Below are 25,108 nucleotides of genomic sequence, written 5' to 3'. Positions count from 1 at the left end.
CTTTCCCCACAGGGCCCCGGTGCAGGTCTGAGGGTCCTCAGGAAATCCAGCCGCTTGGGAGCCTGAGATATTTAGCATCGTGGCCGGGCCCCCTTTCCCAGGGACTAATTTCCCAGCGCCCTCACCACTGTCCCCACCCCATTCCTTGGGGGAAAAAATGTATTTTTCTTTTGTTAATACTTCCTGAAACTTTTGCGGGTACAGAAACCACAAACTGATCAGCTGACAAAAGGGGCAAGAGGTGAGGCAACTGGGAACCTTCGGGAACAAATTCCCTGCAATCCCAGGTCTCCTCTCCCCAGCACAGCTCGGCCCACAGTGTGGACGTCCCAGCAGGGGAACCTCACCCTACACATATTGGAATACAGCCTCCACCCTTCACCCCACAGCCGCGTGGCTCAGTCCTGTGAAGGACCAAGGCAAGGGGGAAAAAGCCCTGCTGCCAGATCCCAGGCCGCCACTCACAGACCCTCAGTTGATTGGCAGCACTGAACAGGTTAAGAAAAAAAGAAGATGAAAATACAGAAAAACCCCAAAACCCAGACGGGGAGACGAAGTGGGAGAAGAGCGTGCTGGGAGCCTTAGTAGCCGGCCTCCTCCTAGTAGGTAGGGGGATGTTCAAGGGCCTTCCCTGAGCCCGGACAATCCCCGGCGCCCAAGGGAGCCCCGTCAGCCATTGTGCCATGAGGGCAGTGCTTGGGGTCGTATATCTGCTGGCCCAGGCTGAAGACCTGGCCACTCTGGTTGGCGCTCTGAGGGTAGCCCATCTGCAGGGACATGGAGGAGTTGTCACACTTGTTGGTTCCCAGTTTGGTGTCATAGATGTGCCACCGGGTCCCGGGAGCCGTCATGCCCACCTGGCTGGCACAGTTGTTTGTACCCATCTGGAGGCTGGTGGTCGAGTGGTCCCTATGGGGGCAGGATGTGGTTCTTGGGGTCATAGAAATGCCTCCTCGTGCAGACACGGTCATGTCCAACTGGTTGGCGCATTTGTTGGTGCCCATCTGCCGCCCGATGACTCACTGGCCAGCCTTCATGGTGGCATCGTCGAAGTTCCGCTCCCGCTTCTCTGAGTACTTGATGCCGATGTCCACCCCATTCTGCAGTCCCTTAGTCTTGGCCTTCCCCGCCAGGGTGAGAAGAGAAACCTGCACCTGCAGTCATGTTCCCACTCTCAAACAGGTTGTTGGCCTTGAACAGGTCCATGGGGTTCATGCCATGGCTGACCATGGCCTTGATGAAGTTGGAGAGGTTTTCTAGCTGGTGCCAGTTCTGCATGGAGCGGTTGATCTTAGGGACTGAGCCAGGCTGCAGCTTGTTCATGAGTGTGCATAAGATAATCCCGTCCTCCAGGCCCTTCTGGAAGTTGGGGCCCATGGAGAGGCCGGTGAGTTCCCTCGATCCAGCTGCGGAGCTCTGCCTCCTTCTGGGGGCCATATTTGGACAGGAGTCAGTTCTGGACCTCAGCCAACAGCCCATAGGAGAGTAGGACCCACTGCTGGTTCAAGAATCAGAGCTGAAGTCCAGGTGCCCCCTGGTTTCAGCAGAGAGAACAAGGCAAAAAATTGCTGTCAAGTGTTTTAACAAATTTCACACAAATCTCATATCCATTCATTTTCCAACTTTTATGGCTCTCTGAAATCTTTATATGGTATTGACACACCCTGATTCTCTTTTTCTGAGAGCTGCCAGGAAATCAGTGTGCTTTTGAAGCCCTGCCTCTACTGACCTGACCCGACTTGCCAGCCATTATTAACTGGACAGTTGGACCTGTCAGTCCCTATCCCAGGATCTTGGAATTGGGATGCGTAGTTACTAGTGACTCCTCTGAACTGAGGACTTGGAAACTCTGGAGATGTGGGACAACTTTGTAGCTATATGCATGGGAAAGTGAAGAAAGCAAGTCTGGAGAGATGGGTGAGGCAGATGCAAAGAAAAATGGAAATGAGAGACAGAACAGAAATATTTAAATTTATAAATTAAAATTTTAAAATAGGGACTAAAAGAAGATATTGGAAAGTTAGGTGTTACGTATTTAGATACTTTTATTAATAAATAACAGGACACGTATCAAATTAGCATTAGCAAAAGGCAAGCAGGTAGCATTTATTAGGACTCTATGACTTTCTTTCTTGCTCTTGTTCTCATTTTCTCCCACATAATAGCTGCAATCCTCACAGTGACCCTATGAGGAATTTTTATCATCCCAATTTTGGGTTGAGGGGACTGAGAGGTAAATGATCAAGTAATTTGCCTAAAGTTTGAAAGTAGTGGGCATAAAGCTCAGATCCAAATATATTTCATGTCCAACCTTTGTTTGTGTGTGTGTGTATTCATGCTTTTTATTCACTGGCCCACTGCTGTTATTATCTGTTTTGGAATATGACAGCTCAACAGGTGGTAACTACTTTCTCTTTGCTTTATGTTGTGTCTCACATCTCAGTTTCTGTGTATTCCTATAAAAAGAATGGTAAATCCAGTGGGTATATAATTCCCAAGAGCATAAAATGCCTTATTTGAACACTAAGGAAAATCCTCTAGACACAAATCCAACACATGAAGAGGTTTAAATAAAACACTGGAAAATGTGGAAGGACAGAATGCTCGATGAACCCAGTCAGACAGAGGAGGCTTTTAGAGTCTATGTGTCTACAGCCTCTTCTGAGAAACAAAGTACAAAACAAGAGGAGAATCCCACCCTCCAGGAAGAAAGGCCCAGTGGCTGTGGCTGTTGCAGACAGAATCACTTGATTCCTGATTGTAGGGACTTCTCCCAGATTGGCTATAGGAGTTATTGCAGCAGCGTAGGCAAGGGACAGGCTCTGAATCCAGAAAGCTCCGTGACTGATCCCTGCTTTTGCTGAGCATTCGCTATTTGGCCTTGGAAAATTTATCTCCCAGGGCTTCCGTTTCCCATCTGCAAAACAGTCTTTCCCTGGGAGTGCTGTTGCAAGTACTAGAAAGGACAAAAAATCCTTATGGATGGCACATGGGAGGCATTCAATAGATACCATCATTGTTATCACCATTATTGTGCAAGGGGGAGAGAGAATATTAGGGACTTCGCCGTACCCAAGTAATAATACTCTGGGGCTATGCACACATGGGCTTCTGGGTTCTTACAAGTTGGCTGAAGCCTAGAAATGGCCAATAAATCTCTGTCTCCACTCAAAGAGAAAGAAAGGATCTCCCGGTCCCATGAGTCTGGAAATCCTTCAGATAAAAGTTCCCTTCTTACTGATGAAGGGAACTTTGTTGGCTCACATAACCGGACAGACCACAAAAGTGCTGATTTCAGGACCAGCTGTATTTGAAGCTTAACCTCAAACTTCAGGGGTCTCTCTCCTTCCCTTAACTCTGCTTCCCACCTTGGCTCTACAGTGTGGCAAAACTTTAAAGATAAAAAAGGCTGCCAGTAGCTGTAGCTTCACACACTCTGCTTTCAGCAACTCCTTGAAAATATTGCTTTTCTAGTTGCTCCTGGAAAAGCCAGAGGGTCACACTGCTTGGACCAACTTAGCTCATACATGCATCATTGAACCAATTCCTGGGACCAAGACAAGGAAATTATATTGATGGGTTTAGACCTGGTTCCCACTCACAGTCCTGGGGCTAGCACTGAATTCAGCCCCACCTAAACCATATGAACTGAGAGTGAGGTAAAGGAAGTTCTCCAAGAAAAACAGAGGCACTGTTAGCCGCAGCAGAAGTAAATGGATGTTGGCAGGCTAAAACAACAAATACGCAGCACAGGCTCTAAATAACATCAGTGGAAACCATAATCACCAATATTTACTCAATGTTTATTGTGCTCTGGGATAAGCACTTTTCATTAATTTCCTCACTTAATCCTCACAAAAATGATCAATGCATATATTATTATAATTATCCCCACTTAAGGGATAATGAAACTGAGACACAGAAAGGCTAAGTATTCATCATTTGACTGAGGTCATGTTGCTAGTGAACAGCAGGGTTGAGATTTGAACTTTAGCCATGGGACTTAAGAATCCACATGTAATTTTGTGAGCTGAATAATTCCCCCACCTCCACACCCCACCCCTACCCCTGCTAAGATATCCAGGTCCGAATCCCTGGAACCTGTAAATGTTAACTCGAAGGGACTTTGCAGGTGTGATTAAGTTAAGGATCTTGAGGTGGGGATGCTATTCCGAATTAGTCCAATGGGCCCCAAATATAATCACAAGTACATTTGTAAGAGGAAGCCAGAGGGAAATTTGTCAACACAGGAGAAAAGGCAATGTGATGACAGAAGCAAAGACTGGAGTGACACACTTTGAAGATGAAGGAAGAGGCCAAGACTAGAGGCATTTAGATGTCTTGTAAAAACTGAAAAAGGCAAGGAAGGAAACATTCTCATTTAGAGCCTCCATAAGGAAATTTCTCTTCTGTTGTCTCCTCCTCTACTCTCCCCTCCTCCTTTCTCTCCACTTCTCTCCTCGTCCTCTCTTCTCCCCTCCAGATCTCCCAGCACTGCTTGCATATGGCTCCCCAAATGGCAACCCCATCTGTGTTAGGCAGAATTCTAAACTGACGCCCAAAACTCCCAGCTCCTGGTGCATGGGCCTTGCATAATCCCCAGGACTGTGAATATCATGGATTTCTCTGCCATGATTCAGTTATATTGTATGGTACTTTCTCCTTAAGAAAAGGGGTTTAGGCAGATGGCTCACCTAATCTGGTGAACCTTAAAAGAGTCTGGGCTCTCCCTAAGAAAAAGATGAAAAGCATGAGAAGAATTCAACAGAGGAAGATTCTCCATTGCTGGCTTCAGAGAGGAAGGACAAGGGTTACAAGTGGCCTCTAGGAACTTAGAACAGCACCAGTCAACAACCAGCAAGGAAATGAGAATGTCAGCCCTGCAACAACAACCACCACACAAAACTGAATTTGGCTAACAACCCAAGAGAGCTTAAAAAAGAATTCTTCCCCAGAGCCCTGATAAAGGAACACAACTCAGCCAATGCCCTTATTTCAGCTTTCTGAGACCCTGGGCAGAGAATCCAGCCACACAGGGCCAGGTGTTAGCTAATACATGGGTACTGTTTTAATTTGCCAAATTTGTGGTAATGTGTTACACAATGATAGAAGACTAGTATATTACTCCTGGGTCTATGCAATCTCTCAATTCAAACACCCACCAACTATAGTCTTCATGTCCTTAAAGAATAGAGAGAGCTGGTGTGGTGGGGCATGTCTGTAGTCTCAGCTACTTACGAGGCTGAGATGGAAGGATCACTTGAGCCCAGGAGTTCGGGTCCAGACTGGGTGACAGAGCAAGGCTCTGTCTCAATAAATAGATAAATAAATAAATAATAAATAAATAAACAATTTAAAAATGTTTAAGCAAAATAAAATCATCTTGTCCCTAGTTGGGTCAAGGGTCCACTACTAATCTAGACAGCACTGGCTGTCAAGGGTCCAACACTGGTCTAGACAGCACAGATTTTCCACCACCTACACAGTAGTGGTGGCAGATATACAAACTCAGGAAAAGAGAATAGGCAAGGCAGCCAAGCTGGCCGGTGTGTTCTGCTACTGTCCTTCCAACTTGTATGTGACAGCTTTCTATTAGTCTATCTCCTGCCTTGCATTATGCACATTTTCTCTCACCTAACTAGTTCCTGAGTTCATCAAAGGCAAAAAGGTGGTATAGTGCAGTAAGACAAACATTATCTTAGGGGACACAAAGAGCTGGGTGCAAATCGACCTATTTGCTGTGTGAGCTTAGACAAGTCACTTAACATCTCAGGATTCCGTTCCCTATTTGTGAAACAAGAGTAATATACCTACCTTGCAGGGCTGCTGTGAGAATTAAATGAGATGAAATAGGTAGTGTCCTTTGTGAGTCTTTGATAAATATCAATTCCCTTCTGCCATTTTTAATCCATTTTCTATCTCCAACGTAGCAGCTGGCACAACAGTGTAAGCTTATTCCTGCATCACATCAAACAAATAAAAACAATCCACACGCTGATGGAAAGGAGTAGGGCAACCAATAGCATGGAAGTAGCCCAATTATTACATGAGCAAGGTGTCAGCACAGGAAAGGACTGGTAAGGAGTCCCTTGGATTCGAGTTCACCCTGAAAGTAATAATGAATAACAAAAGGATAGCATCAGGCATTAATTGGAAGCATTCTGTAATGTGTGCCAGGCACTGTGCTGAGGGTTCCCTTGATGTAACTCATTTAATGCCTAACAAGGGCCATTCATTGGTATTGTCATTACTCCACTTTACACATGGGGGATGAGATCCAGAGAGGTGAAATGATTTACCCAGGCTAGGAAAAGGCAGGGTCAAAATTCACCCCTGAGTCTATATGACTCCAAAGTCCAAAGCTTTTACCTACTCTTCTTTAAATCGCCATGAACATGACATTCCATTTTTGGAAATAAAGTTGGTGCAAACACCTGTACCCATGGAGACTGAAACTGAATGATAACATACAGTTCCTTTCATGGACTTCTAAACTCTTTTCAAATATTTAAATTTCCAGGAAATTTTTTTTAATCGCAGGGAGAGAAAAATATCCAAGAAAAGGATAAAGGGCTTATGTCTGCCAAACCAAAAGTAGCTATTCAAAAAACTCCAGAGCACCTCCATTTCCTTGCCTAGAGGAACACTCCACTGGGGAAGTCTTCCAAAGAATTTCTGCTGGATTTTTAGTTGTTTCAAAAATTAAGACAAAACGAGAAGACTGTTTTCTGTCTGCAGAAGCCAATAGTCTCTGATTTTTTTTTTTTTTTTTTTTTTTTTTTGGTGAGGACTGAAACCTTTCCAGTGGCTAAAAATTCTGTGCACTGCTTGAGGCATCAGAGAAATTCTGTGTCACCCTTGAAAAACAGCATTTCCCCCAGGAACCTGGCATCCTTATCTTTATTCCTCACCCAGACCTGGCATGGGGTCCTCACCTCTCCACCACATAGTTTCACAGCTCACCCTGGCTGCTACAAATGCCCCAACGTGCACTCTGATAGTTTTAATAACCTTCTCCATTCCCCATTTAAGAGTCAGCCATTATTGCTCAAGCCTTTTCAAGCCAGCTGGAAATTCACCTTGCCAAGAATTCTATCCTTGTTGGACACTCCCCCCTGGCTTTTCAAACTTAGTAAAAAGAATTGAGACCTAGCGGGAAAAGCCTGCCTGTCGTTGCTTTCTTTCTAGATTGTGTATGAAATCTCCCACAGGGCTGCCCTGGCTCTAGGCTAATTAGGCTGTTTTATTATACAACAGTATCAGGAAAAACTAAGGGCAGTTATTTACAACAGCCTCCAGGCCCTTGTCTCTAAGAGTCTGGAGGATCTGTAGAAATCAGAGAGCAAGACACTGAGGCCTACAGTATGATTTGCTTACATGGATGTCCAGGGTGTGGTTTTGGTGCCTAGGTTCTATTTAAATAAAGTGTTAACTAAAACCAAAACATTGGATATTAGAGTTTGCTAAGTGATCAGCGATCCCCAGTGACCATGTCTGTGAGTGCAGGGTTGGGCCAGAAAAGCTCCGTTATCTAGGAAAGTGCTATTCAAGGTGTGGTCCACCAATTATCAGAGACCAGCCCACCAGGAGGGAGGTGCAGACAAGATAAGCATTTAGAAATCTCTGTAGTTATTTGACAGTACTGGGACATTTTACAAAAGTACCAGTCTGCAACAGATTAGAAATACAAAAATTAAAAATGAGGTTTTTATTGGCTTAATGCTTGTTTTTTAATCAGAGTTTGAGAAGCACTGGTATAAAAGACAAACTGAAAAGAAGAAAGGAAGAGGGGTGGAAGAAAGGAGGGAGAGAGGAAAGATAATGAAGGTAAGAGAAGTAAAAATAATAATCTTTGGATTACATAATTATTTAAAACATGCAAAGTATTTTTGCATGTATTATGACACTGGGTCTGTCATCTAAGATCTTCCTTCTGTGTTTCAAGCACTCCAAGCACCTGTCCATCTTTTTCCCTTGTTCTCTTCTTTCCCTGGGGTATGTTCCTCTACACTGGCTCCCTCTGTAATTATGATCCCAGTTCATATGTCACCCCTCAGGGAGCCCTTTTCTAGCCACCCAACCTAGAGTGTTCTCCCTCATCCATGCCACCCATCTCCGTCATGGGGCCATGTTTATTTATTTTTTCTTCTATGAAGCTTAATCCCAAACTATCGTGTTAATGTATTTGCTTATTGTTTCTAATCAATCTCCCCACTAGAATATGAGTTTCTTCAGAACAGACATGCTGTCTGTTTTGTTCACTCCATAACTCTCATGGCTAGAGAGTGCCTGGCATAGGGACAAGTACATGAATGAATGAATGAATGAATGAATGATGAATGGCTGAATACCATAGGTATCAGTGTTTCCTTTTAAAATGTAAAGAAAATAAGAGTTTTAAGATTTTACCCAAAAGAATTTAGAGTCTTTCCCAAGGATGCCTAGCTCCTCAGTAGAACCAGGGCTCCAAGTGAGCCTCCTGGCTCCAAAAGTACTGCTACTTCTACCTTACGACGTTACCAGAGGTAGACGTTTCTGGAGAAAGATCTATAGAGCCTTGTAATACCCAATAAGAAAAGTCACATGGGGTGCACGTAGCTTCTGCTGTTGTAAGTAAAAATCCCTCTGAAATTAAGGAGAAAACAGCAAAGGCGCAGGAGATTGAGTAGGAGATCTGCTTCCTACTGAGTTGACATCTAACCCTTGCTACCCTCCTCCCTGCCAGCCGCCTGCCAAAATCCCTGAAGTGCTCTCTATAATTGTAAGACTGGTAAAAGTTAGAACTCTGGGGCCAGACACACTGGAGTTCAAATTCTGAATTTTTTTTCTTACTTGGGCCATAAGTAAATTCCTACATGTCTCTCCTACTTTGCAGGGTATGTACACAGTTAAATGGGATGACATAGGCAGGTGCCCCCAGGGATATTCAACCAAGATGAATTCCCTTTTCTTCTTCCAGTTGACATCTCTTTAACATCAGCTAATTATGCTGGTGGCAAGTGGATGGAAGAATGAGTACAAAACGAATGAGGATTTACAACCCACACAGCTTTTCAAGGTAGTTAAGGGCTTACCAGTTAGCTTTACTGTGTGAATGTGGTCTTTACATTTACCATCCCAACTAAAAAAAAAAATTATCCAGTCTATAACTTTACATGCAGTCTCACTGCTAAGAAAATGACCTGCTAAGAAATTGATCCTTATTCATCTCATAAAGGAGTAAATGGCTGCTTCCAACGCCAAAATACAATTATGTGAGGAAATAGTGTTCTTGAAAACTCAGTCTCCACTTTATTTGTGCTTTTCTTCTCTGGCAGCTTAACAAGTAGAAAGATTATGAGCTTTGAAAACAACTAGGGAAGGGTTCAGATACCAGTCCTGCTACTTGTCTTCATATGTCTAAATCTCAGTTTCTGGATCTATAAAATGGGCATAACACTTCTTACCTTGATGTATTCTTTGGTGGGCCTGGAGATCGTATAGCACAGGCTATAAAAGGTGCTCAATAAATGAGAGCTTTAATCCTTTCTCCAAATATTTGGTCCTAATCACAGGAGAAAAGGTCTGACCACAGAAGCATAAAGTGAGGGGCACCGTTACAACAGAGCATGCCTAGAACATAGTAGGTATTCAATAAATATTTGGTGAATGAATACAATGGAAGTGTGATTTGTTTGCAACTGTCAAAGAGGAAAAAGGTTCATAACCTGAAAACTGGCATGGTGTCCAGAATTTCAGTTGATGACATTAGCACTTATTCACAAGAATCCACCAAGAACTAGAGCAGTTTTGTCTAAAGTCTTTCGTTGGGCCATATTTCAGCTCCTCCCCAACTTGGTTGAAGACCCCATGATCTAAGGTCAATTGTGAGTGATGACATGGTCTATTAGGAGTTAGGTTGAACGTACCAAAAGTAATATGTCCATGTCCACCAAAGCGACCCTATACACCCTGAGGGAGGAGCAGACCCACATGGAAGGAAGATTCCAGGCTGCCACCCTCAAAGCCATCTGGCCTTGATTTAGAAACACAGTTCCTTCCAAGCGAGGCCCCTTACTGCATCCGAATTTTTAACTGGGTTCAACCCTTCCTGTCAAGAAAATGATGCCTGAAATGCCATCCTGAAATTTAATATCAGAAGGAAGAGAGTCAGGCAAAAATTGAAGGTCCTGCGAGGAACCTCCGTGCTGGGGTTTGCAAAGCTATGCAGAAATTAAGATCCAGCACTTAGCAGCAGAGATGTAGTCGTCTGTCAGACATCAAGCCTGGTTTGCGAAGCTGTCAGTCACTGCTGTGAACTACAAAGTCACTGCGTGAACTGGCCAGGACCCAGGAGGATTTCCACAAAATGAAAATCCAGATAAAGCAATGCCACCGAGTCCAGGGAACACTGGAATTCTTAATAATCCTGGTGTTCCAGGCCTCCAAAGCCACATCAGGGCTCCTCTCTCTTTGTCTCTCCCCCGTCCCATGTCCTCTTTCCCCCATCCTCTGGCTCTTCCCCCATCTCCCGCCCCACTCCCCTCTTTTATTTACCAAATTTTGCATGATTCAATACATTCTTTATCAAGCACAGACTGTGCCTTTCTCTCCTCCTTTCTGCCCTAGGTTAGTTTTACTACAAAGTTGTGGCCTTCAGCCTCCACTGGGCCTTACGTGCTACTTGGAGTCTTTCTGCATTTCTCTGGCTGGCACTCTCCCATCCTCCACACAGGCAACTTCATACTCAGCAAAGCTTCTAGCTGGGCATCACCCTCTTTACTGACAAAAGCTCCTCACCTCCTCCTTCACAGTGAAAATAGAAGCCATAATGCAAGATTTCCCTCACCCATCTACTGCCCGGTGCCCCAGTGTGGGATCCCCGCTGTTGTGATCGCAATGGTGAGAATGTTAGTAGATGCTCAGGACCCCATTCCATCCTGTGCTACCTCCTCAGGAAACCAATCCTGTGGGTCAGTCCTTCTTTCTCTCTCCAGATCTTTTCTACCAGTTCTTCTCCATCAGTATTTAATACACTTGAGGTTATCCCATCTTGAAAACAAGCAGACAGACAAAACCCCTCTTCTTCCTGGGCTAGCCCTTCTGGTTCTCTCTTGCCTTCCCTCGAACCTCAGACCCTCACTGTTGAAAGCAGGTGGACACTCACTGTCCCTCTCTTCTCTCTAATGAAATTAGGAATTAAGGATTAAAGTAGACTTGAGTCAGAGTCATTCTTCTCCCATCTGATTTGTGTGATGGGGGGCATAGTATTTAATTTCTCTACATCTAAGTTTTCTTATGTGAAGTGAAATAAATATTAGTTCTACTTATTGGATTGCTGTGAATATAAAATGTAGCAATATTGATAAAGAGCTTAGCACGGTGTCTGGTACAAAATAAGCTATCAAAAATGTAGCTATTGTTATTATTATTTGATTTTTTTAAACTTTGCAATCTGGCTTCTTCCCTTGTCATTCCACCACCATTGCTCTTCCCAAAAATGTCATTATTGCTAAATTCAATCAAATATGATTTTTCAGGCTTGGCATGGTGGCTCATGCCTGTAATCCTAGCACTTTGGGAGGGCAAGGTGGGAGGATCACCTGATGTGAGGAAATAGTGCTCTCAGTGTACTCAGGAGTTCAAGACCAGCCTGAGCAACACAGTGAAACCCCATCTCTACTAGAAATACAAAAAAATTAGCCAGGCTTGGTGGCCCACACCTGTAGTCCTAACTACTTGGGAAGTTGAGGTATGAGAATTGTTTGAACCTGGGAGGCAGAGGTTGCTGTGAGCTGAGATGGGGCCACTGCACTCCAGCCTAGGTGACAAAGTGAGACTCAGTCTCAAAAAAAAAAAAAAAAAAAAAAAGATTTTTCAGAATTATCTCACTTGACCTTTTTGCCACAATTGGTGACATTTTTCCTTGTAAAACAAGTTCTCCATCCACTTGTTAGTCTCCTTCCTCTAACATCCTGATACCTATCGATGTCTCTCAGAGTTTCATGCCTCAACCTTCCTATTTTTTAATCTTTATATTCTCTCAGTAATCTCATCTATTCCTATAGGTGATTCTATGGTATTTTAGGTATTCTATTCCTATGGCTTCTACAAACTGACAATGCCTAAATCTAAATCTGCACTCCCAAACTTTCTCCCAAGCTCTAGATTAAAACATCTAACTTCCTGTAGGGCATCGCTACTGAGATGACTCTCGGACACTTCCAACTGTCCCAAGCAGACATTATCAACTTCCCTGCGTGTCCCTGTGTGGACCATTATCACTCACCCATTTGACCTTCCAGAAACCTAATGACACGCACTTCCTTCACTCCCCTCCATGTCCAATTCCAATTCTACCTCCGACATGTGTATCCCATTTGTGTATCTCCATTCCTACTGGGGCACTGCCTTGCATAGCACATAATTGTCCCCTGTCTAAATTACTGTCACAAATTTCCAGCTGATGTATGTGTCACATCTCTTCTAATCTGTTCTCTACTCTGTAGCCAGGAAGAGCTGTATTTGTCTAGTTCATTTGAGTCAGACTTTTGAAAATACAGAAAAGTACAAAGAATGGTAAAATGAACACTCATATTCCCACTACCCAGAATTAACAGTAACGTTTCTAAAACTAAAATCTTACCATATGGCTAGTCTGTAAAATGCTCATTGGCACCTCCTTGTCCTAAGGATCAAGTTCAAATTCAGTTGCAAAGTTGACATGACTCTCCACGATTTCCAATCTCTTCTCACTCACACCTCCCAACTCAACAATGTGAAATCCAGATCACAGCCAATTATTTGTGTTCCTCCCAAAATGCCAGGCTCCCTCTACCCTCCAGGCCTTTCCACTTTTGAGGAGGAGGGCATAAAAGGGATGAGAAACTGCCTGAGTAAGGAACAGTGCAGAAATAAACATAAGAATGTAGTTGGCAGTCAGCCCATAGAAGTGATGTTCAGAGCAGTACCTTAGATCATGCAAGTGACAACATCACAGAATCTTAGAATTGCTCAGAAATGTATTTAAATCCAGCCCTCCTGCAACCACCCCTGAACTTACCCATCATGCCTTCAAAGAACCTATATTTGAAAAGTAGTAAAGAACATGCACTGTATGTTTTGCATGTTATGGCTTTTTAATGTACTCAAAGGAGAGTATATTATACATGGAGACAGATGATTATAATTCTCTAAGGCTTTTGGAAGGCAGAAATCTTTCCCCTGACATCTCTCCCAGGGGGTAGAGGTGATCTTTGAACGCAAAAGGAAAGAAGGTCAGTAACTTCAATTAAGTAGTCCTTTTCATGAAGACAGAGGAAGCATCCAAAGGTTTCTGGCAATTCCTTTGTTTTATAGAGATAGTTAAAAGGAAACCAAGAAGGAAGGGAAATCTTTTCACTTCTTGTGACAGGCCTTGCTAATTGTCTTATTTTAAGGAAACACTGGTTTTTTGTTTCGCTATCCAGTTACAGTAAATGATGCCTAGAAAATGGCACAGCCATTGTAAACCAAAATTCTCTTATTTTAGTCTGTACCGAAGTCAGTTTCCAAAAACGCCTACGCCATTCAATGCCTGATGCCATTTGGATTAACAGAAAAATTAGTGAAATATCAGTATTGCACAGCCACACAAGCAGAATTATTTATGCAATGAGTAGCCAATGTGAAGGAAAATGGATTGTACAAATAAGCTGCCTAATCCACAAGGTTGTAATGGAAATTGCTTCAATTTCTGTAGATGATTTAAGATGGAAGCTTTGTTGTTTTTTTCAGAATTCAATAGTTGTTAACTGATCACACCTCTGCTTCTCCAATGATTTTTGTAAAATATGAGAAGAAAACCAAAGGAACTTATTGCTGATTTTTAAAAGTTAATGAAAGAGAAAGAAAAGGAAACCTGTGGGTGAGTTCTTTATACGTTATGCGGGGTTTTTGTTTGGTGATTGATGGTCTTCATTACGTATGAGAACTACCCACCCCGCCTGCCATAGAAAACATTGATTCTGGAACATAACTGACTTTCCAGTAAAGTGTAATATTTTCAAAGTGTTGCCATTTCCATTATGTAAAAAGTACATTGCCTTTTAGAACAGGTGTTTTGGAAAAATTAAACTTGTGTCAAAATGGATATTTTAATTTGTAATGGGAAGTTAACACAGATGGCTGTAATGAGGGCTCTAAACTATCTTTTAATTTATTATTTAGAACCTTATATCATTATGCACACACCCTCAAAATGTGCAATCCTCCAAGCACAGTTCTCAGCAGATGTGCTCAAAGGTGTCAGTAATACCTAAGTGATGATCTGAACTGCATGGCAAAGTCAATAGAAGGTTGATGGAAATGTAGATTACAATGGAACAGACTTTTGGAAAACAGTCTCCGTGTGATGTATACGCCATGCTATTCAGCGAGGGCATGGGTGTGAGCACGTAAACACACACACAGAAGAATCCTTCAGAAGCACAGCAAGGAAGTCAGAGCATTGTGGGCTCATGCTTATTTCTAGAAGCATCACCCATTGGAAGGGGCTGAGTCAGTCCTTTAGATTAATATAGTGGTCATGATTTAGTACCAACTATACAGCAGGTACCACCACTAGTCCTTTAGAAGAATGATCTCATTTTATTCTCTCAACAGCTATATTTAGTAAATTGTAATATTCCTATTTTACAGACAATAAAATAGAGGTGTGCTTCATCACCAAATTACCACAGGACCTTGGAAAAGGTAGCAAGGTCATTTATTTATCCAAGTCATATTTGTTTCAGAAACGCATGTTTTCCAACTTCAATAGGAAGCAAATTTGGTTTTATGTCAGATTTGTTCATTTATTTCAAGGAATTTGTAATTGAGATACAGAGAATAGCTCGTTTTTATTTAGTTATATTCTTCCTTTGACAACAGTATGCTTTATTTGAAAAGCTGAGGATAAATATTGGGAAGAATGACATGGTACCAGGTATTAGAGATGGGTAAGGATGGCAAGAAAATAAGGCTGGAAACATCAGGGCCAAATCATTAAAATTCCATGTGCCGTCTTAAGAAAGTTGAGCTTTATCCAGAGGATGATGAAGCACCTTTGAAGGACTTTCATCAGTGGCTACTTGATTTAACTCCACTTCTGTCTCCAGGATTGAGTATAGCTCTGCCTCAATCTCTTGTAGCTAAAATCTTCCAGAATTTTCAGCCTCATGGCATGTTAAAATTCCTAAAGCTTTTCTTCTGCAGTGAACTTTACCATCGGAAAGGAAAATCCCGATGTAGACTTTCCCGCCCAGCCAGCATGCTCAGCCCTTCCCACCTGTTCTTTGATAGGGTAATTCCTGTCTCCCAAATCAAGGAGCAGAATCCTCCTGATCCATTCAGAGCAAGAAGAAAAGATGACAGTGGCTCAGCACTTGTAGCATGAACCTGCATAACTGCCTCTGTAATATGTTTCTCCCTTTAGCCACCCTATTTACCTTTAGCTGTTTGTTCCTTAAGGCTGAAGCATTTATTTCACTCAAAGCTACTAAATGGAAGTATTCCTTAGTGACATCACTAATACTAGGCTAAATTCAAAAGTGTTCCCTCTTTAAAAGTTTAAAATCACAAATATGTTACGCCATAATACAACCTTTAAGGTATAAACAGGTCATTTTTTAAAAAAAGCTTCAAGTGTGTTCTCTACAAGTTTTTTTTTTCTCCTTTTGGACAAAGAGAAAGTTCCTAATAAGAAAATGGAAAATGCTTTTGGTGTGAGATAATCCAAAACAAACACACACACACATACACACACACACACACACACACACACTTCCTTTGAAGATTGAATGGAGAAAGAGTTGTTTAAAAGGAGTAGTAGAATGTCTACACAGATAATATCCCAAATATTTCAAGCACCACCCAAGAGGGAATTTCCACTAGCGCGTGCTGCAATTTGCCACAGGCAGATGAGAGCCTCTAATTCAGAACATAAGCTGAGCCTCCATCTATAAGAAATTCTACAAGCAACAGCATGACCTGGCTAGAATAATGATGTATGACTTGTGGCTGAAAACATGCCACAGCTCAACAGATGGCTCTCTTCTGGGGTTTGAGACAGGCAGGCATCAGGCAATATCCTGACAAGAGTGAAATACTGACCTGAGGAGAAAATCAGAGCCCAGGGAGATGGCGTATCTTTTGTGAAGCACACCATTTTCTAGGTGTGCCCTGCAGGAAGCGCCCCCTGAAAACAGCAGCAAAGCAATTGCTTTGTTACAGAAGCATGTCAAGGAATTTGTAAAACAAAACCATTGGAGCAAGTGAAATTCTGTTATTTTTTTTTTTTTTTACACTGAGATATTTCGATTTTTGTTTGTTTGTCTCTGCATTCAGAAGCTAAATCTTGTTACCATACATCTTGATTCTAACTCAAGGTTTACTTCTCTGGCATATTCCAGCCCAAATTCCTTGCATCCTCAGTCCAGATCCTCTTCTATTCCAGGGAGAAAAATAAACCATGCTTGTTAACTGATGATGAGCCTGTGCTTGGTGCTATAAACAGCCTCGCCCACCCACCCAGACAGGCACTGGATTAGTGCAAAAGCAGGGCTTCCCCCTGCCACCCTCAACCCCCAGACATATCCAAAATTGAGTTCATTGTCCTCCCTCCAAAACCCAATTCTCCTCTTAGTTCCACAAACAGACAAATAACTATACCATCCACCCTCCGTTATCCAATCCAGAAACCTAGAACTTGTTTTCACTTTCTCTGTCTTCCTCACGTCTCTGGCCAATAACCAGGCCCCGTCATTTTGACAACCAAATCTCTCTCCTGTCTGTTTTTCAACGGCCATCTTCCAGGCCAGCTCCTCCTGGTCTCAGCCGTAAATTATGCAACCTGTAGCCTGAGTGACCTTTCCCAGCACAGTTCAAATTGAGTTTCTGTTGCTAAAATCCCTTCTAGTAGCTCTCCATGGCTTTTAGAATAAAGTCCAAAGTCCTTACCATAACTTAGGAGGCCCCTCAAGTTATGACCCTTTCTTTTATTGAAATCTTCATCCCTCGCCATGCCCCACCTATCACTGTATGCCTCAATCAGTCTGATGCCATATGGCTTCCCCAAAGTATTGTTGGCATGCTTGCCACGTGGCCTTTGCCCCAAACGAGCGTCCTCCACTTAACTGCTACTTGTCCCTCAACTCGGCTTTCTCCGTCAATAGGAAGGCTTCTCTTTTGTCCTCTGGTGCCCTCCCTATATGTTCTCATAATGCTTTTTCAAGTCATAGAACTACCGCATCATGTTGATGGCTGAGTCCTGGTAGTATTGCATACCAAGATTTAGGCCCAGAACTTAGAACATTTTAGAAACTTAAATATTTGTTGAATGAATGAATGAAGACTTCTTGACTAACTGAATGATATACCGAACTAATAAATTACATTCCTGATTATTTTGGCAATTGATAACACATCTCTCTGCCTCCCCACACCATCATACGGTTCACTTCCTTCCTTGTCTCTTACTGACTTTGGCACGGATCTGGTTCCTAATCTAGTCCTTTCTCAGGCGCTCTTCACTTGGTGTACATGTGTGATATCCCTGCTGTCAGACCCTTGGCGTTCCCATGGTGTCTCTGATTTGGCCTGCCTTCTTGTTTCGCTATTCTTTTTTGGGTAGGGCTAGTCCCATAGAATCAATTGTTGGTCCCAGTCACTCAATTGTCCTGTGCCTGGGCCAGTCACTACTCCTGCCCCACCCTACTCATGAAATGAAGAGTCAAGCATATTAATAAACATCCACAGTTCCCAGAGTCCCTCCTCAAGACTCAGACAAAATTATGCCATTTTTATTCCCTTAAATTGTGATGTTGAAGCAGGACACACACAGCTTTGTGAGCAGAAGTTTTCTCTGCTCTGCCGAAGAATAAAGGTCAAAGCAGAGATATGCACATGCCCTTTGACCACAGGTGCCTCCAATGACCACCACCATGGAATCATTGGCTAATTTCTCATCTTTCTGTAGAAGAGTCATATGGCTTTATGTCAGAACAGTAGGTATCCATGCATACCCAGGGCTTAAAATCTTGGGGACTTTTTTCTTACAAACCAACTGCTGTGGGGCAGTGTAAGGAAGAGTCACCTCATCCTTGCACAGAAGACCCTATCAATATCTTGGCTACTCTGCAGGGCATTCTCAATGGCCACACCCACCATCCCGTTTGCTGCCAGGAGTCAGAGGCCCACATGGCTAGGACACTGCAGCTGAGCACTGCTCGTCTATAATGTTCTCGCACAACTCTTACAGTCTGAGTCCTCTCCCATTCCACCTCTTCAGGCACCATCCTCTGCCACTTCCACAGGTTTTTTCCACTTACTTTAGTCTTGATTTCTGCCACTCTAACCTTGGTGCTAAGATCCTGGTCTTGACCTTGCCTCTGACACTCTCAACTCGATGTCTACACATGGACTTCCAAGTGTGTGACACATGGCTTCCCTTTATGACTTTGATTGACTCATCCTCTAGCTTAAGATTCCAACTCCATAGAATCAGCCTATCCAAAGGCCCCTTGGAAAGAGAAGGAGGGCTGGTAGAGTCAAGCAAACAACCACCTTGCTTTGCCAAGTGGGCAGCATGCTTCCTGTGGATGCTCTTTACAGAGACCACTTTATCCTAGATTTGTGTAGACTGAGACGTAAGGCTAGTGTTGGAAGACAACTATATTGCAATTGACTGAGAGAATAAATGAGGTGGATTTTGAAGAGCATTCATGTCTATTTATGTCAGCTCCGGATACCCTGCTGTCCTTCCTTAAGGCATTTTTAATTTTAAAAGTGCAATTCTTAAAACACGAAAGGTGGAACTGAAAACATCACCAGACATCACAGAAGTGTGGGCAATCCTTTAAGGAAGAAGATGGAATCTTGATCTCAAAAGCTATTAAAAGCCCTTTTTTTCCTGTCTCTTCACCTGCCCACCTGATTGCTTTTAAGTGAAGAGGTAAGATCACAAGGAGAAGAGGGTGCAAAAAATAGAATGTCATTTTTTCTTCTCCATTCTCTCATAGATAATGATGTGGGAGCACTGGCCGGTATAGATAACCAGTGTAAATTAAGAGCTTAACTGGAAGCCTATTAAAGGCCATCTCCACTTGCTCTTGCCTATTCCTGTTCTCGCACAATACACAACACAACTTGAGAGAAGGCCAAAAAAATTAGCTCTAGAAAACTCAATTGCTATAACCAATGGTTCAGTGAAATGTCCTTTGTTAAGCCTCAAGCCTTTGATTAGTGTGTTTAATTTAAAAAGACTCCTCCTTCTCCACTTAAAGCTGACCTGCATCAAATACTGTCTTTGCTTATCATGGTGCTATAAAGTGTTTATAGGCCAAAACGGGTATTAAAATTCTGAGACAAAACATTTTAAACATGATCTTAGGGACAATATTTTCACCCCAATACTGTCCATGGTATAATTAACTTCATGGGAAATTTAAACCACAAAACCCATAATACAAGTTCAAATTTACAAGTTCAAAAATACAAGTTCTGAAGGATTTACTCAATGAATTTAGAACTTGAGAAAGAATGCAAAAGTTCTTAAAAATCAGGCCACAAATCATCCTCTTATTCTAATTAGGAGCAATTAAAGGAAAATATGTCACTTGATATAGCTGCTCTGTCTAAATCTCTGCCCAAATCCATGCCCAGAGTCCTGTTAAAGACATCGGGAACCATGGGACCCTTCCCCCGCCCTCCTGATGAACACCTGATGAAAGGTAAGCACTCAAGGGTCTCCTTCAACAGGAAGTTGAATTCAGACACCAACACTGTAGTTATTTAGCCACAGGTACAAGACTTGGAAAGCCATGTAAACTAAGGTGCTTACTACATTTTGGAATGGGTGAAGATAACACCCAATACTATGGGAGATTGGTGAGGGAGAGAGACAGAGAGAGGCAGAGAGAAAGAGAGAGAAAGAGAAGTATCTCAAAGCTTTCCAGTTTCAGGAGTTACACCTTCTTCAAAACACCATCAGAGTCCCCCGAAATAAATTGCTTTTCACACAAGCTTTCTTAGGGGATTTCTGTTGCTTGCCACCAAGTGATGACTGCCCATGCCTGTATCTTCCATGTGACCTTTTATTGTGATTTGTGTTTTCCAGTATTAAGCCATACCTTTGAACAATCATGTATTTTAACGACAGCCCAATCCTTACAAATGTCCCAGATTCCCAGTGGCTTTATGACAGATATTTTATTACACAAATTACAAGGATAGAAACCCTATCCCCAGTTTTCAAGAGTCTATAACAAAATAGGGTTTGAGTGAAATATCTTTGTCGTAAAGGAAGAAGAGAAGAAACACTTTAAGTCCACTGAGAGAATAAAATTGATGTCAAAGGACCCTTACAACTATACTTTAATCTCTACCTTCCACACCTTTCCCAATCTTCTGGAATCTTTGATGATGTTATTTTATTTTGTTTATGCTTTTGAAAGCAGTTGGGGAGGTGAGTAGGGTTTGCCAGATTTTGGAGATAGAAAGGGACAATCAACTGGAATCTTTGACACCAAAATAATAAAATTGTGAAGAAGACACTTTTCTTTTCTTTCCTCTATAAATAAACACGGAGCACAATCAAGTACATCAATTGCAGAGGATGAATGACATGTAGGCACAATGACTAGAATAAGCAAATGCATTGCAAAATACAGTATGCCCGGTCAAATTAAATTTCACATAAACAATGAATGTTGCACAGTATGTACTTACACTGCAAGAAATTTTTCTTGCAATTCTAGAAACCTTAACTTACCTTCTTGTCTCAAAAGTTCAACTGAAACTCCAAAGCTGAAAACACCGGGGAAAAAGAAGCCAAACAAACAAATGTCCCTAAAATGAGCTGCTAGACACACTTTGCCTTCAGTTTGGATTCTGCCTCAACTTTTGTGCTTAGGGTTCCTTAACTTTCCATCTCTTCTATATACTCTTGTCAAAGTAGTCTATCTAAGAGTTCACTCACACACTTATCATTGGCTATAACATGCAAACTCCTTTAGGGCAAGGCCGTATCCAATTCATCTCTGTTTCCTCAGAATCCTGAGAGCACATAGAAAGTGTTCAATAAACGTTCACCGAGATAAAATATTGCCAACTACCTTTTGCCTCAATTCCAGACTTCCCTTCCTGGCTTTTTGAAAACTTTCTTTCTATCTCTAATCAAGCCTCAGCTAGCTAACTTTATTTTTTATTTCTTCTCAACAAAAGCATCCACGTTTATTAAGATTTTGTTTCTCCTATTTGTTAAACAAGCTCTGCCTCTCTGCTTGTGCTAAAGTAGATGCCCTTTCTGTAACACCTTACCTCTGCTCCCTGAAAGTTACATAAACATACTTAAGATCCAGTTTGACTGGGCACAGTGGCACATTCCCTGTAGTCCCAATGACTTGGGAAGCTAAGATGGGAGGATGGCTTGATCCCAGGGAGGTTGAGGTTGTAGTGAGGTGTGATCATGTCACTGCAATCCAGGTTGGGCAACAGAGTGAGACTGCCTCAAAAACAAAACAAAGCAAAACAAACAAACAAACAAAAACCAGTTCAACTATCACATTCTTCAATTGTTCCATCCAATGCTATAATGCTATCTCCGTTTCATGAAACTTCCATATTAGAAGTTAAAGGAAAGTTTCACCTGCAATGGTTTTTGCTGCTCTAAGACCCTTAAAATAGAGGACTATATCATAAATCTCTCCCGTCTGCCCCTTTAGCACAATGTTATCCAGTGGGCATGGCCCACGAACAGGAATTGGATGGTATTTTTATTGCTACCAGCACAATTCATGGCTTAAAACCTCCCACAGCATCTAAGGAACAAGATATTGGAGGCTTTCATTATTTGCCTTGTCAAGTCTTACCCAGCCAATATCCAAATGCTCTGATTTACAGCAGGCTACTGGGGGCTGGAATTTGAATTGCCTTAGTTAATGGCTTTCCAGAGGCCGAAACCATATGTGCTAAAGATAATTTTTTTAAACTCCACTTTAGGGGCCAGCCATGGTGGCTCACGCCTGTAATCCCTGCACTTTGGAAGGCTGAGGTGGGAGGATAACTTGAGCCCAGGAGTTCAATACCAGCCTGGACAACGTAGCAAGACCCCTGGCTCTACAAAAAAATAATAATAATAAATGAGAAATATTAGCTGGGAGTGGTGGTGCACACCTGTAGTCCCAGCTACATCAGGAGGCTGAGGTAGAAGGATCACTTGAACCCAGGAATTCAAGGTTACAGCAAGCTATGATCATGCCACTGCACTCCAGCCTGGGTGACAGAACAAGACCCTGCCAACAATAAAATAAATAAATAAGTAGATAAATGAATAAACCTCTACTTTACATAAAAAGCAAAACTCGGAAAATTGTTTAGGGAAGGGGTTAATAGCATGGGGGTTTAATCTTGGCCCTTCTACAAATTTTAATCCAACAAATGTTTTTACATCACATCTCATTTTGATACACATTTTTCAGACCATGAGAAATTGGCAACTTCACATTTATCAGACATTTCATTTCTTCTTCTTTCAATGATAGTTCATATTCTGATTTGGGTTCAGTTTGAAATCTGAGCTTGAGATGTAGTTTGGGGAGTAAACAGGGGTGGTCATTGAAGTATTGGTGTTGGAAAAGACAGACCAGGGAATGTGGTAGGTGTGACTACCTAACCGAGTTTGTAAAAAAAAATATGGATTTTTATAGTTAATTATTCTGAATTATTCATTTAGCAATGGCCAAGTGAACCAGAAATGAGCAGTTTAAAGCCTAATCTTAAGCCCTCTGCTCACATTTGATGTTATGGGATTTTTGTTGGGATAAACTAAATCATGTTTCCAAGAATCAAACATATTGGTAAGTGGGAAATTTCCAGAAGGCAATATCAATAAAGCTGTGTCTGCCACTCCAATTTGACACTGTGAGATAGAGATAAATCTGGCAAGGGATAGCGGCTGCACTGGGTTCTTTGTAGAACTGATAGTGGTCCAAAATGATGAAATCATAGCATCTGCTCTGACTGGGTATAAATTGTTTAGAGCAATTTCTATGGTTACTGGGCCAAAGTCAGCACAATCAACTGCAGATTGGAGAATCAGAAATGTTGACACAGAGTTCAACATTAAGCAAACAAGGCACGCTGCTGTAAGTCAAACCACTATCATATTAGCTTTACAAGGAAATAATTTTCAGAGATGCCAAAGAGTCAGTATATCCCACACACCACTTTACTATGGCAGAATATACTAAGGACGCAAGGGGTTATAATACTGTAACTAAGAACTACTGAATATATAGGACTCTGCAAGGAGGAGTCAATGTTTTATTGGTCCCTGGTTTGGAGATTAGGAAAGTCATGCTTGTTCCTCCACATATCAACAGAGAAGCTCAAGGGGTAAAACTCCACCATCGTGAGGTCTCATTTTTGCTCTGACATCCTAGAACAAGAATAACGGGGGTCAATGAGGTTATCTAATGATGCTTTTCTCACTCTTAAATTTTAATCACCAAAATAGTAATAATGAGAAAACAGTAACAAGAGTTAACAATTAACAAGAGCTTATCTATACCAAGGACTGTACTTTATTTAATATTTAACCCAGCCAGGTGTGGTGGCTCATGCTTGTAATCCCAGCACTTTGGGAGGCCGAGGCGGACAGATCACTTGAGGACAGGAGTTCAAGACCAACCTGGCCAACATGGTGAAACACCATCTCTAATAAAAATACAAAACAATTAGCCGGGCGCGGTGGTGGGTGCCTGTAATCCCAACTACTCAGGAAGCTGAGGCAGGAGAATCTCTCAGACCCAGGAGGTGCAGGTTGCAGTGAGCTGAGATCACGTCATTGCAATCCAGCCTGGGCAATAAGAGTGAAACTCTCTTAAAAAAAAAAAAAAAAAAAAAAAAAAACCCATAAGATAGGGTGGATCATTTAGGATCATTTAGGAAGTAACTCATGGCTTGGCATACTCTTTCTGGAGATCTTTCCTGTCTCTAGAACTTCCCGAAGATGCTGGTTAGAGGCAACATCCACACTATTATGGAAGTGGCATTCAATGCTAACCTCAGATGCAATATACAGTGTAAGTCCATCTTTGGCTTCCTTTTTTCTTCATCATTTCTTCTTCTTTGGTCTTGGTTAGATAGCTATGTAGCTGCATAAGGAATTAGATTAGCCTATGAGTGAACCCCATTAAATGTTGAACAGGAGCACATCCAAACTCAGTCAAACTCAGTGCTCTTATAAGATGTAAAGATGAAAGGATATGACAAAAGAAACTGATTGTTACTTTGGATGCCTAGTTTTAAAAATAAAAATAAAAATTTGGCCCACTACTTAGGAACTACTCAGATCTTGGAAGGACTCTGAAGAATTCTTGTTTTAGAGCTGTGCTATTCTCAAATAGCTATTTTTATGATTAACTTCTATTCTGAGTGATAAATGAAAAAAAAGAAATTCTTGAACTTTCAGCAAAACAATTGCCAAGATTTGTTTTATCATAGTGACTCAGAGAATTACATTTATATTGTCCTGACCTCAGAAGTCTTCATTCTGTTTTGGAAAGTAAATAAACTAAAACAAGATTTTTTCTTTTCCACTAAAGAGATGTTCAGTGTTCTGTTCTGGGACAAGATTGATCCATTTTATATGGTAACTGAATTCTTCACCATTGTTCTTGTCTGCATATATCTGTCAACTTTGAGTCTGGGGTCTTAGACAATTGGCTAAAAAGTTAAGAATTCAGCTGTTCATTCATTGGCAAGTTGCATTGCCTTTTCTCCCTGTATTAGTCCTTTCTCACAAGGCCAGAAAGAACTGCCTGAGACTGGGTAATTTATAAAGGAAAGAGGTTTAATTGACTCACTGTTCAGAAGGGCTGGGGAGACCTCAGGAAACTTACGATCATGGCAGAAGGGGAAGCAAGCACATCCTTCTTCACATGGTGGCAGGAAGGAGAAGTGCTGAGCAAAGGGGGGAAAGTGCCTCATAAAAACATCAGATCTCACTCACTATCACAGAACAGCATGAGGGTAACCACCCCCATGATTAAATTACCTCCCACCGGGTCCCTCCTATGATGCATGGCGATTATGGGAACTATAATTCAAG

At 42.0% G+C, this 25,108-nt stretch overlaps 1 pseudogene; it reads right to left on the bottom strand.

Moving 5' to 3' along the window:
• Positions 1 to 581: 581 nt before the first annotated feature.
• Positions 582 to 12,348, bottom strand: LOC706682 (calponin-2-like; annotated as a pseudogene).
• Between the last annotated feature and the right edge of the window lie 12,760 nt (positions 12,349 to 25,108).

This window comes from Macaca mulatta, chromosome 2, assembly GCF_049350105.2.
Source record: "Macaca mulatta isolate MMU2019108-1 chromosome 2, T2T-MMU8v2.0, whole genome shotgun sequence".
NCBI classification, from domain to species: Eukaryota; Metazoa; Chordata; class Mammalia; order Primates; family Cercopithecidae; genus Macaca; species Macaca mulatta.
Note: the sequence above shows the minus strand (reverse complement) of the source record. Positions and strands in the feature narration are given on the sequence as shown.